This window comes from Sorex araneus, chromosome X (assembly GCF_027595985.1).
Source record: "Sorex araneus isolate mSorAra2 chromosome X, mSorAra2.pri, whole genome shotgun sequence".
In the NCBI taxonomy this organism is placed as follows: domain Eukaryota; kingdom Metazoa; phylum Chordata; class Mammalia; order Eulipotyphla; family Soricidae; genus Sorex; species Sorex araneus.
This window is the reverse complement of record NC_073313.1, coordinates 199637734-199652795: the sequence shown is the minus strand read 5'-3', so window position 1 is coordinate 199652795 and position 15062 is coordinate 199637734. Positions and strand designations below refer to the sequence as shown.

Here is a 15062-nt window from a genome sequence, read left to right as displayed (position 1 = left end):
AGTGCTCTCCACAGGTTCGGGCAAGCCTCACCCATGAGTGAACCTGCAGAAAAAAAAAAGGTATTCAGGACCCGTGACTAAAATCTCCGAGCTCATTCAGAGTGGAAATGGGCCTCCTCCTCACAGCTCCCAAGTTTACCAGTAGCTTGGCCGTCACACCCACAAATTGCCCTTGGTAACATATAATCTCATCAACAGCCAAGATCCAGAGAATCAGAAATAAAGCTCCTGGAAGGGTGCAAAATAGGCCTCACCCATGAGTGAATTTGCTCTATAATCATATTCTAAATTTTAGAATTCCTGGAGTGACCTCTCATACTCCACACCACTGTTGTACCATTGCACACAATATTTGATTAGCTTTAACATGTTAGTAATCTCTTATACAAGGACTTAATGGGTCTAGGATAGAAATACTATAATTTTCACATACATTCCTCTAAGGAAACTTTATTGGACCAATTTCAGTAGATTATTCATAACAAGCAAGACAAAATTAATGGTTTCAATTCTGCTTTGGGGGCACATTTTGGGATTTGGGGTGGGAACATTTGAAATACGGTGGGAATGGTTATGGGATTGGTGTTTGAATATTAAATGTAATGAATTACTGTGAACAACTTTATAAAAATAAAAAAATTATTAAAAAGAGGTAAATGGAAAAGAAATAAAACTGATGAAATATGGAATTAAGACTGAGGAGGGTGAGCAAAAGTGATGAAGAGAAAATCAGAAGGCAGGGAATTGAAACACATACCATGAATATAGCAGTGCATGGGAAGTTTCTGAAGAAATTTCAGAGGGTGAATGAAAGTCACGATGTGACATTTGTTCTCTGTTGAGCCTCAGAGCAGTCATATTGAGGAAGGATTTGAAGAGACTTATGTAGAATCAGGAAAATGTGTAAACAGGATCACTTTATCCAAAAGAGAGAAAAAGCAACAAAATAATAGTGATGGTAATGATGATGCAGCTCTCAGAGGCGGGTGACAGTAGTATGAAGAGAACAGTATAATTTGGTCTTGATTTTCTAGAAGTGATTCAGCAAGGGAGTGATCTCAGTTACTTTGTAGTTTTCTGATTTAGGTGACTGGTGTACACATGGCAGGAAAATATCTGTGGCAGAGAGAAGGAGATTTTTAAAAAATATCAAGATTTACATTAAAGCTGTGAACATTGAGAAATTAATAAAGGAAAAGGAACAAATTACTGGGCATCTACCTTTATTTGGTGTACTTATTTATCTGATGTATTTGGTTTGTCTTGGGGCCTCATGCAACAACACTCAGGATCACTCTTCACAGAACTCTGGAGACCATACGTGGTGTCAGGAATTGAATTCAGATCAGCTACATGCAAGGCAAGCACCTTACCTACTATACTATCTCTTTACAAAAGGAAATCTAGTTTGAATATTATTTCTAACATTTATATTATTATAAATGTTTTGTAAATAGTCTGTTCTTTTATTTATCTTAGACTTTATTACCTTAATGCTAGTATTATTTTGCTTGGTAACCTATTTATTTAAAGTAGGGAAGCACAAGTATGAGTTTCTTAAAGTATTTTCTTGATGATATATTTCCACCAATAAGTATATAACAATGAAATGTATTTTCAACTAAAACTATTTTCTAACTTGATAGATAAAATTATATCATTTCATATGAGTCTAATTGAAGATGATGTTTTAAACTTGCATGTAAACACAAAGACCTGGTTTCACTGATGATTAAGGACCCATCAATAGGAAGATGGTGATGGTCAAAAAAGAAAGGCTTTATTAGCAACAAACTAGCAGGTAAGAATATTAGGACTCATATCCTTAAAGAAATTATTCAAGCTACCTGGTCGCAAGAAACAATTTTTGTAGGAAAAGTGAACATGGAAGCACACTTTTCTGAGAGATTGGTTTTTATGTAGACTGGTTGACAAGAGTAAACAATAAACTTCTTCATAAGCTGATCTGAGGCAAACTTCCAATGCAATTACATACTGTGTAGTAATACACCATGTATTTACAATATATCGGATTCTAACCTTTTATGTTATTAATGAGAAAGTTCGTTTGCCAAAGTTATGACAGATAAGTAGAGAATAAACTCAACCTTCAATCTGACTTAAATAGGTAGTTTTCAATCATTCAGTGCATATCTATTTTCCACAAAATTTTGTTTGTATTACATTATGATATGCTGAAAAATTCTTTTTAATTTAGATGCCAAGATAACTTTTTTTGTTTGGTAGTTTTGTTTTGGGATCACATATTACAGTACTCAGGACTTACGGTTGGCTCTGTACTCAGGGATCACAGCTGGTAGTGCTGTGGGAGCATATGTGTTTTTTCCCAGAGAACTAACTGGGATTTGCTGCTGTGTCTTATCCCTTGTACTGTCTCTTTATCCCTTATTTTTTGTGTGAAAAGTTCCTACAATGTTTTGCCAAATATTTTAATGAGACTCCTTTCTTCTTTATGATGTCTAATAACTCTGCTACTTAATAATGTTGATTGTGTTTATACATGCAGTATTATCCTATTTAATTTGAATTTGGAACATTCAAGAATATATACATTTATCTATATAAATGAATTTTTCAATAAAAATCCCAGCAGGTTCTGTGGTAGATCTAAGCAAGCTAGAGCTATATGCTAAGACAAAGGAATCAGAATTTTGAAAAAGCAGAGAGCACAGATGATCTAATTTAATTTAAGTCCTAATTAAATATCTAGCAATCAAGACAGAGTGATAAGAGACAAATTATAAATATATTTATCAGTGGGACAGAATAGTTGTACCGTTTTAGAAATAGACCTATACAAACATTGACTTTTTGACAAATATGCAGAGGAGATTAATTGAAAAAAGGCAATCTCTTAAAGAAAGAATTGTGATGGAATAGTGGAAGTCTGTGTACAAAATACATATCTCAACATCTTCATACAAATATTTACTCAATATTGATAACACATTGAATGTAGAGCTTACACTTATAAAAACTTACATATTAAAGACTACATATCTACTTCTCCTTGAATTAAACAGTTCTTAAACACATCAAGCCATATGAAAGCCATAATATATGATAAAAATAAAGCATCTTATAAATTTAAAAACTTTTGTTCTATAAAAACATATTTAAGAACATAAGAAAGCAAGCTATAGAAGGTTGAGTGTTTACATATTTCATATCTCTCAAGAGATTTTTATCTAGACTAGTTGTTAAGTATTCTCAAAACTCAAAAATAGAAAACAACTCAACTAGTCAAAATAAAACATACAAAGTAGTATTTGTAGTCAAAATAAAACATGGAATGTAGCATTTAAAACATTTAAAAATGGGTTACAGACCTTAAGAAACTTCTAACAAAATAAGTTGGACAGTTGTCAAATAAGTATAAGAAACTATGTTCCACTTTGTATGTCTTCAGGGAAATGAAAATCAGTACAGTGAGATACCACTGTACAATTAACTGAATGGCAAAAACACCAGATGCTGGTAAGGATGTTGAACAGAAGGAATTTATTGCTGGTAGACTATAAAATGATATGGCCACTATGGAAAAATAGTTAGACAATTTCTTACCAAAACAAACAAATAAACAAACAAAGCTAACAACTTACTCTTATCATAAGATCTAGCAACTGCTTCTTGGGCATTTACCTGAAAGGTTTAAAATCATGTCCCATGAAAAACTTGAATAGGAATGTGTCATTTATACTTGTTAAGACTTGGAAGCAATCAAATTATCAGACACTGTCATTGTTAATGGTAATAAAAGAAAATGAATTGAGTTATCAAGCCAGAAAAAGACCTGGATGAGATTTCAATGCATAATAGTCAGTGAAAGAGGGCAATATGAGAAGAATAAATCAATGTTATTCTAACCATATAGCATCCTGGACAAAGCAATACAATGGATCAAGCAAAATGATGAGTGATTGCAGAGTTTCAAGGGGTAGGAGAGACAAATAGATAGAGTACAGTGGGTTTAAAGGGCAGAAACAATATTTTGTAGGATACTACAGTGAGGGATATGCACTATTTTACATTTATTCATACCCAGTGAGTGTTTCACAAGAGTGAAATCTAATGTAAACTATGTGTTAGAATTTACTGTGATGTGTTGATGTAGAATTATCAACAGTAGCTACTGTATAATTATGGTACTGTATAATTATTGGTAATCAGGGAAATTCTGTATGTGTCCAGGCAAGGGGGTATGAGAAATCTCTGTACTTCTCTCTTGTGATGTCTAATATGATATCTAATAATTCTGTTAATTTTGTTGCTAACCTCTTAATTTTGTTGCTAACCTAAAACTACTCTAAAAATAGTCTATAAAATAGGAAAATATTTGAGTAAACATATACAATATACACACAAATGCTGAATAAGTGCAAGTTTTACAATACTAAGTCATATACTTAGTATATTAAAACCAAAACTGCAACTGACAATAATTTTTTGGTAGACACATGATATGATATAACCCATTTTGTAAGCAATTTGCAATGTCTTAGAAAGTTAGATATATACTAAATTAGTGAAATATAATTTGTCTTGAATATTTATGATAAAAATTTAGGTTCTTGAGAAAATTTTTAAGTGAATGATGAAACTTTAAAGTGAATTGTTTTTAAGTGAGTGAATGGATAGACTGGGGTATATAGGAAACAATTATTGACAAAGTAATATTTATGAATGAATGTTTAATAAATTACACTAAGTGAAATGGACATAGTATAAAAAGCTGGATGCTATATGTTTTGACATATATGATATTCTGCAGAAAGCATAACTATCTGATCAAAAATGGATCAGCTTCCAGAAACTGAAGTGGGAGAGTTAACAAAGGGCATCTTAGGGAATTTGGGGACTGATAAAAGTTCTATGTTTGGGGACCACACCCTGGTTTCTCGGCTATTCCTCATTTTGTGATCACGAGACCAGATGTGACTCTGGATTGAAACAGGACCTGGAACCTGCAAGGCAAGTTCCTTATTCCTTACACTATTTCTCTGGTCTCTTATTTGTATTTAGTGTCTTGAATGTGATGAAACTTACACAAATTTCTGCACTTTTCAGATCTGCATACCATATATACTGTTTCATCAATTCACCATTTCTAAATACAAAATAAAAATGTTTAATTTTCCTCTGCTTTCTTGTATTAAACACTTTTCTAAACTAGTAATGCATACATGTAAGTCACTGAATTTATTCAGTGTTCAGCAATATATTTTTAACATTTAAAGTAATTTAAAATATTTTAAACTTATATTTTAAGTAATGGCTTATAATTTATATTTTAAGTGTTTCAATATTGTGTGATGAAGCCATCACATCTTATTTTTCTACAAGTAATAAAAATTTGTTCTGATACTATCAACGTAAGATTCAGTTTAATTTTTTAAACTACTTCTTTATAGACACTAGCTTATAGGTATCTGGGTTTCTGGGAAGGTCTTCCATTGGCTTATGACCTTTTTTTGGGGGTGGGGGGGTCACACCTGGTGATTTACAGAGGTTATTCCTGGCTTTGTGCTTAGGAATTACTCCTGACGGTGCTCAGGGGACCATAGGGGATGCTGGGAATTGAACCCAGGTCGGCTGCGTGCAAGTCAAATGCCCTACCCGCTGTACTATCACTCCAGGCCCCATGACTTATTTTTATATTGTATTTGTGTATGTAATTGCTTTAAATTGCTGTAAATATTTCACTTGCATAAGTCTTTGTGCTTTTCAGCGTTAGGCAGTGTTATCCTGCAGACAGGTGTATATTATGATTCTTTCTATAGCTTACTTGAAAGGGTTGGAGTCATTAATAAAATCACAGAATTGGCTTTGCTTGAACAGGGACACATGGAGGAGATATGAGCAATAAACTAATAATGGATCTCTTGGGAACACTATCATTTGAACAACACTGAAATATTAAGAACTTCTGTGGGCATGCTGTTAGGCTTCTTACTGTGTTTTATATTTTCAAGTCACTGACTTTATGATTTATATTACCTAAGGCCACCTTCAGTTATTTGAGTTTGTGATTTGGGACTCAGTGAATGAAGAGAGAAATAAGAGCCTGTGCAATGTTCCTTTAAAAAGGGTCATTGGGGTATGAGGCAAACAAGAGGAAGGGGTGTCACAATAACTGTGGGAGTAAAAGAAGAAAAATGAAGTTAACGGTGTTGAATGTGCCTGAGAGAGCTAGCCAAGATAAGGGCTGCGGGTCATCTGTGCTTTTAGAGAGAGCATGGTCTGTTAAATGGAGTTAGAAATCAGATCTTGCTGTGCTGAGGAATGACTGAATCTTACAAGTGGAGATAATGTATGTAGACTTGTGTTATGGAGTGTTTGAATGAGGTGGGAAACAGAGAAATTGAGTGGTAGTGGCAGTCACACCTAACGAAGACAGAGATCAATATATTTTTGTCTACCAATTAGTTTATTCATTTTTTGGATAAAAGAAGAATATAGGCTAAAGGAATAAGAACACTAAAGAAGAAAAAGTTAAAGATAAGGACAAAAAGAAACTAACTCATGGCAAAGAGCCTCAGACAGTGATAGGGAATAAAATAAAACATTGGCTCTGCCTTGAAAAATTGGAAAGATTTTTGTTTCTTACAGATCTGAGAAAAGAAAGCAAGAATGTTGGTCGATGTAGTTGTTTGATACTTGAGGAATTCCTAGGAAGCACAAGTAGTTTTACACAGAATGACCCCAGTTTTCTTGTTTAAAGTGCAGGTATTTTGTGATTGAAGAGGAGAGTTTGTATGACTAGAAAAAGGTACAGACTTTTGAAACAGTGACAGATCATAATCAGAGAGAAAGAATTAGTGAAAGCTATTGAGACATAATTCAGATGAGAAGCCCATAAATATGCAGAATGGTGCAGTTTTCTCCTTTAACACTCATGTGCCTGCCTACGTAAAGAAAGAGAAGATTCAGTCTAGTTTAGATTCAAAGCAGAAAGGTATGGACATCCTGTAGAAATGTAGCTGAGGCACAAGTGAAATATCAGACATGAGGAAAGATTACAGTCTTCTGAAATTATATAAAGTGAAAGGAAATAATTTATTTTATTTGTACTATAATATCATACATGACTTATCTTATGTTTTCAGATTACCTTTCATACTCTAATTTTTCTCACAAATTATTATATCCATATATCCATTGTTGCTGTCTTGTAAGACATGTTTTAGAGTCAATCCTAGGTATAAACAACTGAAAAGAAACAACAAATGTGAACAAACAGAGGTGCTCTTCACTTTAACACAAGGCCGGAATTCAGTGTTTCTTTTAAGCCATTTTAATTTATAACAAGATGTTGGAGGTCTTCAGAGTTTGTAAGTGATACTCACAAAACTTTATTGAGGTCTTTGAAGTAAAAGTGAGATCCTTCTTCCTCTTTCTAGTATTTTGTTTATTTTTCAGGTCACATCTGGTGGTACTGAGGTTCTCTGGGAACTACCTGCAGTGCTGGGGATTGCACAACTGTTAGCCCGGTCACCCACTCTGCTCTCTCTGGCTCCTAGGTAGTTTTACTCTGAAGACATTTTGTATTTTCACAACAAGGTAGTGGGAGACTACCTGTATCTGGTGTCAAAGATACTGCTAGACATTCTTAAGGCATACAATAGCTCCCACAACATGAAATTATCTGGATCAAAATGTCAAGTGTTCTGAGATTAGATAAATTACTTATAGGAATGAAGGTTGAAAAAGAATTGTAAAAAATCATCGTGAGAGTCATTAAATCATGAGAGATGGATAAATTACCCAAAGCCAATGAGTTTGAGTATGTGAATGATGTGAGAGTCAAAGATGAATATTTGAATGTGGTAATTTGTAAGATAATGGAGAATCATTATTTAGACCCAAATTATTGTTCCTGGTTTCACAGGCAACTGGATTTGTGTTACAAATTTGAAAATAATTCCTAGTTTTATCTTTTGTAAAGCAAATATTGGGGGGTTGAAAGGAAGAGAATATAGAAAAAAGTATAAACTGTTTGTTGCTTGTTTTTGAAATGCCATGTAACGGTTACCCTTAAACAACAGTGTTATCATATCAGAAGACAATTTTTTCCCCATAAACTTTTTCCAGTCTTCTGCACTTCTAGTTTGTTCTTTACTTTTGGTTTTCCTAAAGCAGATTATACAGATTGCCTGAATATAATTACTACGGAGCATCTCTTTATTCTACAATCAATGCATAACAAATAACTGCTTTGTTTTAGTTATATAAAATATCTAAGAATAATCTTATTTTTTACTTCCTTTACAACTCCAATGTTAAAAAATATTTTCTTTAGGTGAAATATTATGATATATTCTATAATTCCTGCCTTTTAATTATTTACAGTAGATAAAATATGAAAGGAACCAAAATATTCTTTGATCAATTATTGGACAAATAATTATTACATCTATACAAGGACATGCAAAAAAGATGAAAATTTGCCATTCCTAACAAAATTGAAAGAGCTCAAGGGAATTACATAAAGCAAAATAAGTAAATAAGAAGCAATGATTGGATGATTTTACCTTTTTTGTAATTTAAGTATGTATAATTACAAGCAGAAAACTTAGAAAAGACAAACAAGTGAACATTATTAGCAGTACTAAGGCTACCTGTGGAGAATGTAGAGGTAGAGAGGAGTAGACAAATCAGGGGCATAAAAACTCAAATTGTATAATTATGTAAGCATAAATTATGAATCTTTCACCATGATTTGGATATTATTGGTTTCCAACATACATAACTCTCTAGTAAGGAAAAATAAAATAAATGACTTTAGGAGACTTAATAGGTTGAAAATTATAATGTTTCATACTGTCCAATCCAAATTTTGTTTGCTATTTGGATGGTTGGACAACCTTTTACATTGGCTTATTAACTGTATCACTGTAATCCAGTTGTTCATCGATTTGCTTGAGTGGGCATCAGAAACATCTCCATTTGTCCCAGCCCTGAGATTTTAGCAGTCTCTCCTTACTCTTCCTTCCAAACGGTGCATATTAACAAAAAATAATTTATATAATGCCTCTGCAGCATAATGAATTACTAAATTTATCAATTATTGATTTTTGCATATTGAAGTGCTGTTGGTTTATAGTTAAGTATATGTTATATGGCATCAACTCACAGCTCTTCAAATGAACCACATCATACCAAATTCCATATTAACTCCACCACAGTCCACTGTCCTCTCCCTGCGATTGATAGTCTTACTTCCTCCACTTAAGTAACATCATTCTGTAATCAGAATCCAAGGATTTGTTTTAGTTTGTAGGCCTTTCTATTTTTTCCAGTAGGATCAATATTGAATGACTTTAAGTTAATGTAAATTTATGTGATGAATTCATCTGTAGTTTAGATGATTTACTAAAATTGATTAGGATTATTTAGGCTGTAATACCTCCAGACATGCTCAGCCTCTAGTATGTAATAAGAAAATTTCAATCAAATTACCACCCAAAATAATATCCATGACCCATTTTTGCTCATATGTTTATTTATATTGCCAACTATTTACATACCGTCTAATATAAAAATATCAAAGATAAGATATATATATTTTATTAGTGAATTACCATGAGTTACAGTTACAAACTTGTGAACTTTCATGTTTGCATTTTGTTTATATTCCTCCACCAGTGCCCAGCCCCTCCACCAATGTTCCCAGTATCCCTCCCACCCTCCTACCCCATCCCCCCACCCCACCCCCACCTCTGTGGCAGGGCATTCCCCCTTGTTCTCTCTCTCTCCTTTTGGGTGTTATGGTTTGCAACAGAGGCACTATGTGGTCATCCTGTTTGGTCTATATTCTATTTTCAGAGTGCATCTCCCATCCTGTGCAGGTCCTCAAACCACACATTACCTGGTGTTCTCTTCTCTATGCGAGTTGCACCTTCCTCCAGCATGTGGGGCCAGCTTTCAAGACTTGGAGCCAACCTCCTGGTACTTATCTCTACTATTCTTGGCTGGTAGTCTCCTATTCTGTTATTTAATTTTATATTCCACAGATGAGTGCAATCTTTCTATGTATTTCTCTCTCTTTCTGACTCATTTCACTTAGCATAATAATTTCCATGTTGATCCACTTCTATGCAAATTTCATGACTTCATCTTTTCTAACAGCAGCATAGTATTCCATTATGTAGATATACCAAAGTTTCTTTAACCAGTCATCTGTTCTCGGGCACTCAGGTTTTTTCCAAATTCTGGCTATTGTAAACAGTGCTGCAATGAACATTTGAGTGCAGATGTCATTTTGACTGTACTTTTTTGCCTCTCCGGGATATATTCCCAGAAGTGGTATTGCTGGGTCAAATGGGAGCTCAATTTCTAATTTTTTGAGGAGCGACCATAAGGGCTGAACCAGTCGGCATTCCCACCAGCTGTGTAGGAGGGTCCCTTTTTCCCCACATCCACGCCAACAGCGGTTGCTTTTGTTCTTTTGGATGTGTGCCATTCTCTGTGATGTGAGGTGGTATCTCATAGTTGTTTTGATCTGCATCTTTCTGATGATTAGTGATGAAGAGCATTTTTTCATGTGCCTTTTTGCCATTCGTATTTCTTCCTTGAGAAAGTTTCTGTTCATTTCCAAACCCCATTTTTTGATGGGGTTGGGAGTTTTCTTCTTGTAGATTCCAACCAGTGCCTTGCATATCCTTGATATCAGCCCCTTATCTGATGGGTATTGAGAGAATATCCTTTCCCATTCTGTAGATTGCCTTTGTATTTTGGTCACTGTATCTTTTGCAGTGCAAAAGCTTCTTAGTTTAATAGTCCTATTTCTTTATTTATGTTTCTAGTTGATTGCTTAGTTCCGTGTCATCTTTGAAGATACCTTTGGCTTCAATATCATGAAGGGTATTTCTGACCTTGTGGTCAATGTACCTTAAAGATTGTGGTCTAATGTTGAGGTCTTTAATCCATTTTGATCTGACTTTTGTGCATGGTGTTAGGTCGAGGTCTAAGCACATTTTTTTGCATGTGGATGTCCAGTTATGCCAGCACCATTTGTTGAAGAGACTTTCCTAAACTCCACTTCACATTTCTTGCTCCCTTATCAAAGATCAAATGGTCAAATATTTGGGGTTGCATGTAGGGATATTCCACCCTGTTCCATTGATTGGCGGCTCTGCCTTTGTTCTAGTACCATGCTGTTTTAATTGTTACTGCTTTGTAGTAAAGTTTGAAGTTGGGGAGGGTAATGCCTCCCATCATCTTTTTCCCAAGAATTGCTTTAGCTATTCCTGGGCGTTTATTGTTCCATATGAATTTCAGGAGTGTGTGATTCATTTCTTTGAAGAATTTCATGGGTATCCTTATAGGGATCGCATTGGATCTGTATAGTGCTTTGGGAACTATTGCCATTTTGACAATGCTCATTATTCCTATCCATGAGCAAGGAATATGTTTCCATTTCCTTGTGTCCTCTTTTATTTCATTGATTAGCGTTTTGTAGTTTTCTTTGTAGAGATCCTTTGCTTCCTTGGTTTAGCTGATTTCAAGGTACTTGATTTTCTGGGGCATGATTGTGAATGGGATTTTTTTTTTTTATGTCACTTTCCTCTGTTTTGTTATTTGCGTATAGGAAGGGCATGGATTTTTGGGTATTGATTTTATAGCCTGCCACTTTACTATACAAGTCTATTGTTTCTAAGAGTTTCTTGGCAGAGGTTTTGGGTTTCTCTAGGTATAGTATCATATCATCTGCAAATAGTGAGAGCTTGATTTCTTCCTTCCCTATCTGTATGCCCTTAATGTCTTTTTCTTGCCTAATTGTTATTGCAAGAACCTCCAGTACTATGTTAAACAGAAGTTGTGAGAGTGGACATCCTTGTCTTGTCCCTGATCTTAGAGGGAAGGCCCTTAGTTTTTCTCCATTGAGGATAATGCTTGTTGTAGGTTTGTGGTAGATGGCTTTGACTATCTTGAGGAAAGTTCCTTCTAAACCCACTTTGGTGAGAGTTTTCATCATAAATGGGTGCTGGATCTTGTCACAACAGAAGCTACTGAAATTCAAAAGATCATCAGAGACTACTTTGAGAGTCTGTATGCCACAAAACAAAAGAACCTAGAAGAAGTGAACAATTTCCTGGATTCCTATCACCTCTGAAGACTCAACCAAGAAGACTTGGAATACCTGAATAGACCCATTAATAGCAAGGAAATGGAAACAGTAATCAAAAGTCTCCCCCAAAACAAAAGCCCAGGCCCAGATGGATTCACTAGCGAATTCTTCCAAACATTTAAGGAGGACCTGTTACCAGTTCTCCTAAAGCTTTTCCAGGAAATTGAAGAAACAGGAACTCTCCCAAACAGTTTCTATGAGGCACATATCTCCCTAATACAAAAAGCAAACAAAGACACCACTAAGGAGGAAAACTACAGGCCAATATCCCTAATAAACACTGATGCGAAGATACTCAACAAAATATTAGCAAATAGAGTCCAACAACTCATCAAAAAGATCATACACCATGACCAAGTGGGATACATCCTGGGATGCAAGGATGGTTTAACATTCGGAAATCAATCAACATAGTCCACCATATCAACAAAAGCAAAGATAAAAACCATATGATCATTTCAATAGATGCAGATAAGATATATATTTTTTGATAAATTAGTTTACAATGTGAATAATGTGGTATCCAAAATCTTCAATCTCTATACTTGTAATTTCCTAAAAAAATAATAAATGTGGTATGACAACAAAGAGAAAATTAAACAATACTCTATTATTCATAAAGCCATGTAGCATCCAGATGATTTATCATGGAACCTATATTGAATGGGTTCTACATAGAAGGTAGGATAGCCTTTTTTTCTTTTAATAAATTACTAGACTAATTCATATCCATTGTACATTTATTATAAAATTTGAAGTACACACTTGTTCATTTTTGGGTCACACCCAGTGATGCTCAGGAGTTACTCCTGTCTCTGCATTCAGGAATTACTCCTGATGGTGCTCAAGGAACCATATGGGATGCTGGTAATTGAACCCAGATCAGTTACATACAAGGCAAGTGCCAAACCCATTGAACTACTGTTCTGGCATAATTGTTAACTACACTTAAGTCAGAGAATTATATTTACTTTTTGTTTGTTTTACTTTCAAAGCTTGGGACAATATTTCATGTTCTCATTTTAACTGCATCATCATTAAAAATTTTATTTCTGGTGAATTTTATAATGTTACATACTAGCTATTTTATATATGTGGTGAACAACATCACCTTAATAAATGATGACTTTGAAAACTTGCCAGCAGCTGTTATACTCATCATAGTTGTTTTTAGTTAGCATCATAAAAACTCCACCACATATATAGAGAAATAAAACAGTGGAATAGAGAATATCAAATTAAACCCTTGGCCCTGGTTTGCAAAACTGAGAAAACCAAGCAAGGGTTTTAGAAAGTATGTGGCAGGGAATGAAAGGCGGACTGGAAGTGCCATAAAGTCATTTATGGAGAGACATGTACCCTGCAGTTGGTGTGTGGTAATTGTGTACACAAAAACATAAATACTAATACTTCATAAACATGCAACCTAACCTATATTTATTTGATAAAATTAGATAAAAATTTTTACCCTTTCTTATCACCTTTCTCATTTTCTTTTTCTTTATAGCATCTTATCACTGTCTAATATTACATAAACTAATTTTGCTTTTATTGTTTATGTATTTGCTTCTACTAGAATAAAAAATTGATGTTGTGCTACAAAAGGAGAAGTCAGAATTGTCCACTTTCTCAAGCTATTCTATCAGAATTGCTCATGTAACTATATCTGGTAATCCAAATATTAGTTTTTTTATAGTGAATCATATGACATTAGGAAAGTTTATTGTTCTTTCCTTGTCCAAATTTAAAACTTTCAACAACTTTTTGAAAAATGTAGCAAATAGAACTAGAGAGATAGTATAGGAATTAAGTCATTTGCCTTGCCTGCGACAGTCCCCAAGCAGTGCTGGGAGCAATCCTTCAGCTAAAGCAAAATCTTTAACTTTACTTAGGTCAGAGAATTGTACTTATTATTGTTGTTGTTGTTGTTCTTGGGTCATATCTAGTAGTGCTCAGGACTTACTTCTGCTCTGGTCTCAGGGATTATTCTCGGTGGGACTCAGGGGACCATACAGGGTACTTGGAATTGTAACCAGGTTGGCAGCATACAAGGCAAGCACTTTATCAACTATACTATCCCTCTGGTCCTAGAAAATGGCATTTGAAGAATTTTAGAATTGCCAATTATCTATTCTTTTAAACTATATGGACTGGAGCGATAGCACAGCAGGTAGGGCATTTGCCTTGCACACGGCCAACCCACGTTTGATTGCTCTCGGAGAACCCGGCAAGCTACCCAGAGTATCCCGCCCGCATGACAGAGCCTGGCAAGCTATCCGTGGCATATATGATATGTCAAACAGTAACAACAAGTCTCACAATTGAGATGCTACTAGTGCTTGCTCGAGCAAAGCGATGAATAAGGGGACGACAGTACGACAGTGTAGTGCTTTTTAAACTATGTAGGTATATTGTACCCAAAGAGAAGGAAATTTTAAAAATTTCAAATAGTTACATATTTATACCTCAATAAATAAAAGTGAAGCTGTATAGAGGTGACTATTATTTTTTCTTATTTGATGCAATTTATATTAATTCTTTAAAAGAATGAACTAACAACCAGGGAAAAATTTCAAGGGACCAGTGATTGTTCTTTGCATGTTCCAGGCCCTGAATTCAGTTCATGGTATTGTATAACTCTATAGCCCAACCAGATGTAATAGCTCCTAAGCATCAATAGGTGTGGCTTGGGGACCCCTCAGCACCACTAGACTCAAACAACACCACCTTGCTGTCTCTTGCACTGAACTATCTCTCTATATAGTCTTGCTGAGAAGAGCTGGAAGTGGCCCACAGACCCTCTGAGAATTACTTATGAACCCCTAATTTGCCCCCTAAGAATTAAAGGAAATATTGATAACCAGGAAACATATCTGCCACTTAAACAATATTTGCATTTCACCTTTTCTAA

The 15062-nt window shown here is 34.7% G+C and overlaps 1 protein-coding gene across 2 annotated transcripts in view; it reads right to left on the bottom strand.

The window, feature by feature from the left end:
* The window catches only part of CSRNP3 (cysteine and serine rich nuclear protein 3), a 218588-nt gene that overhangs the window by 154249 nt on the left and 49277 nt on the right, over positions 1–15062 (bottom strand). The window lies entirely within an intron of this gene.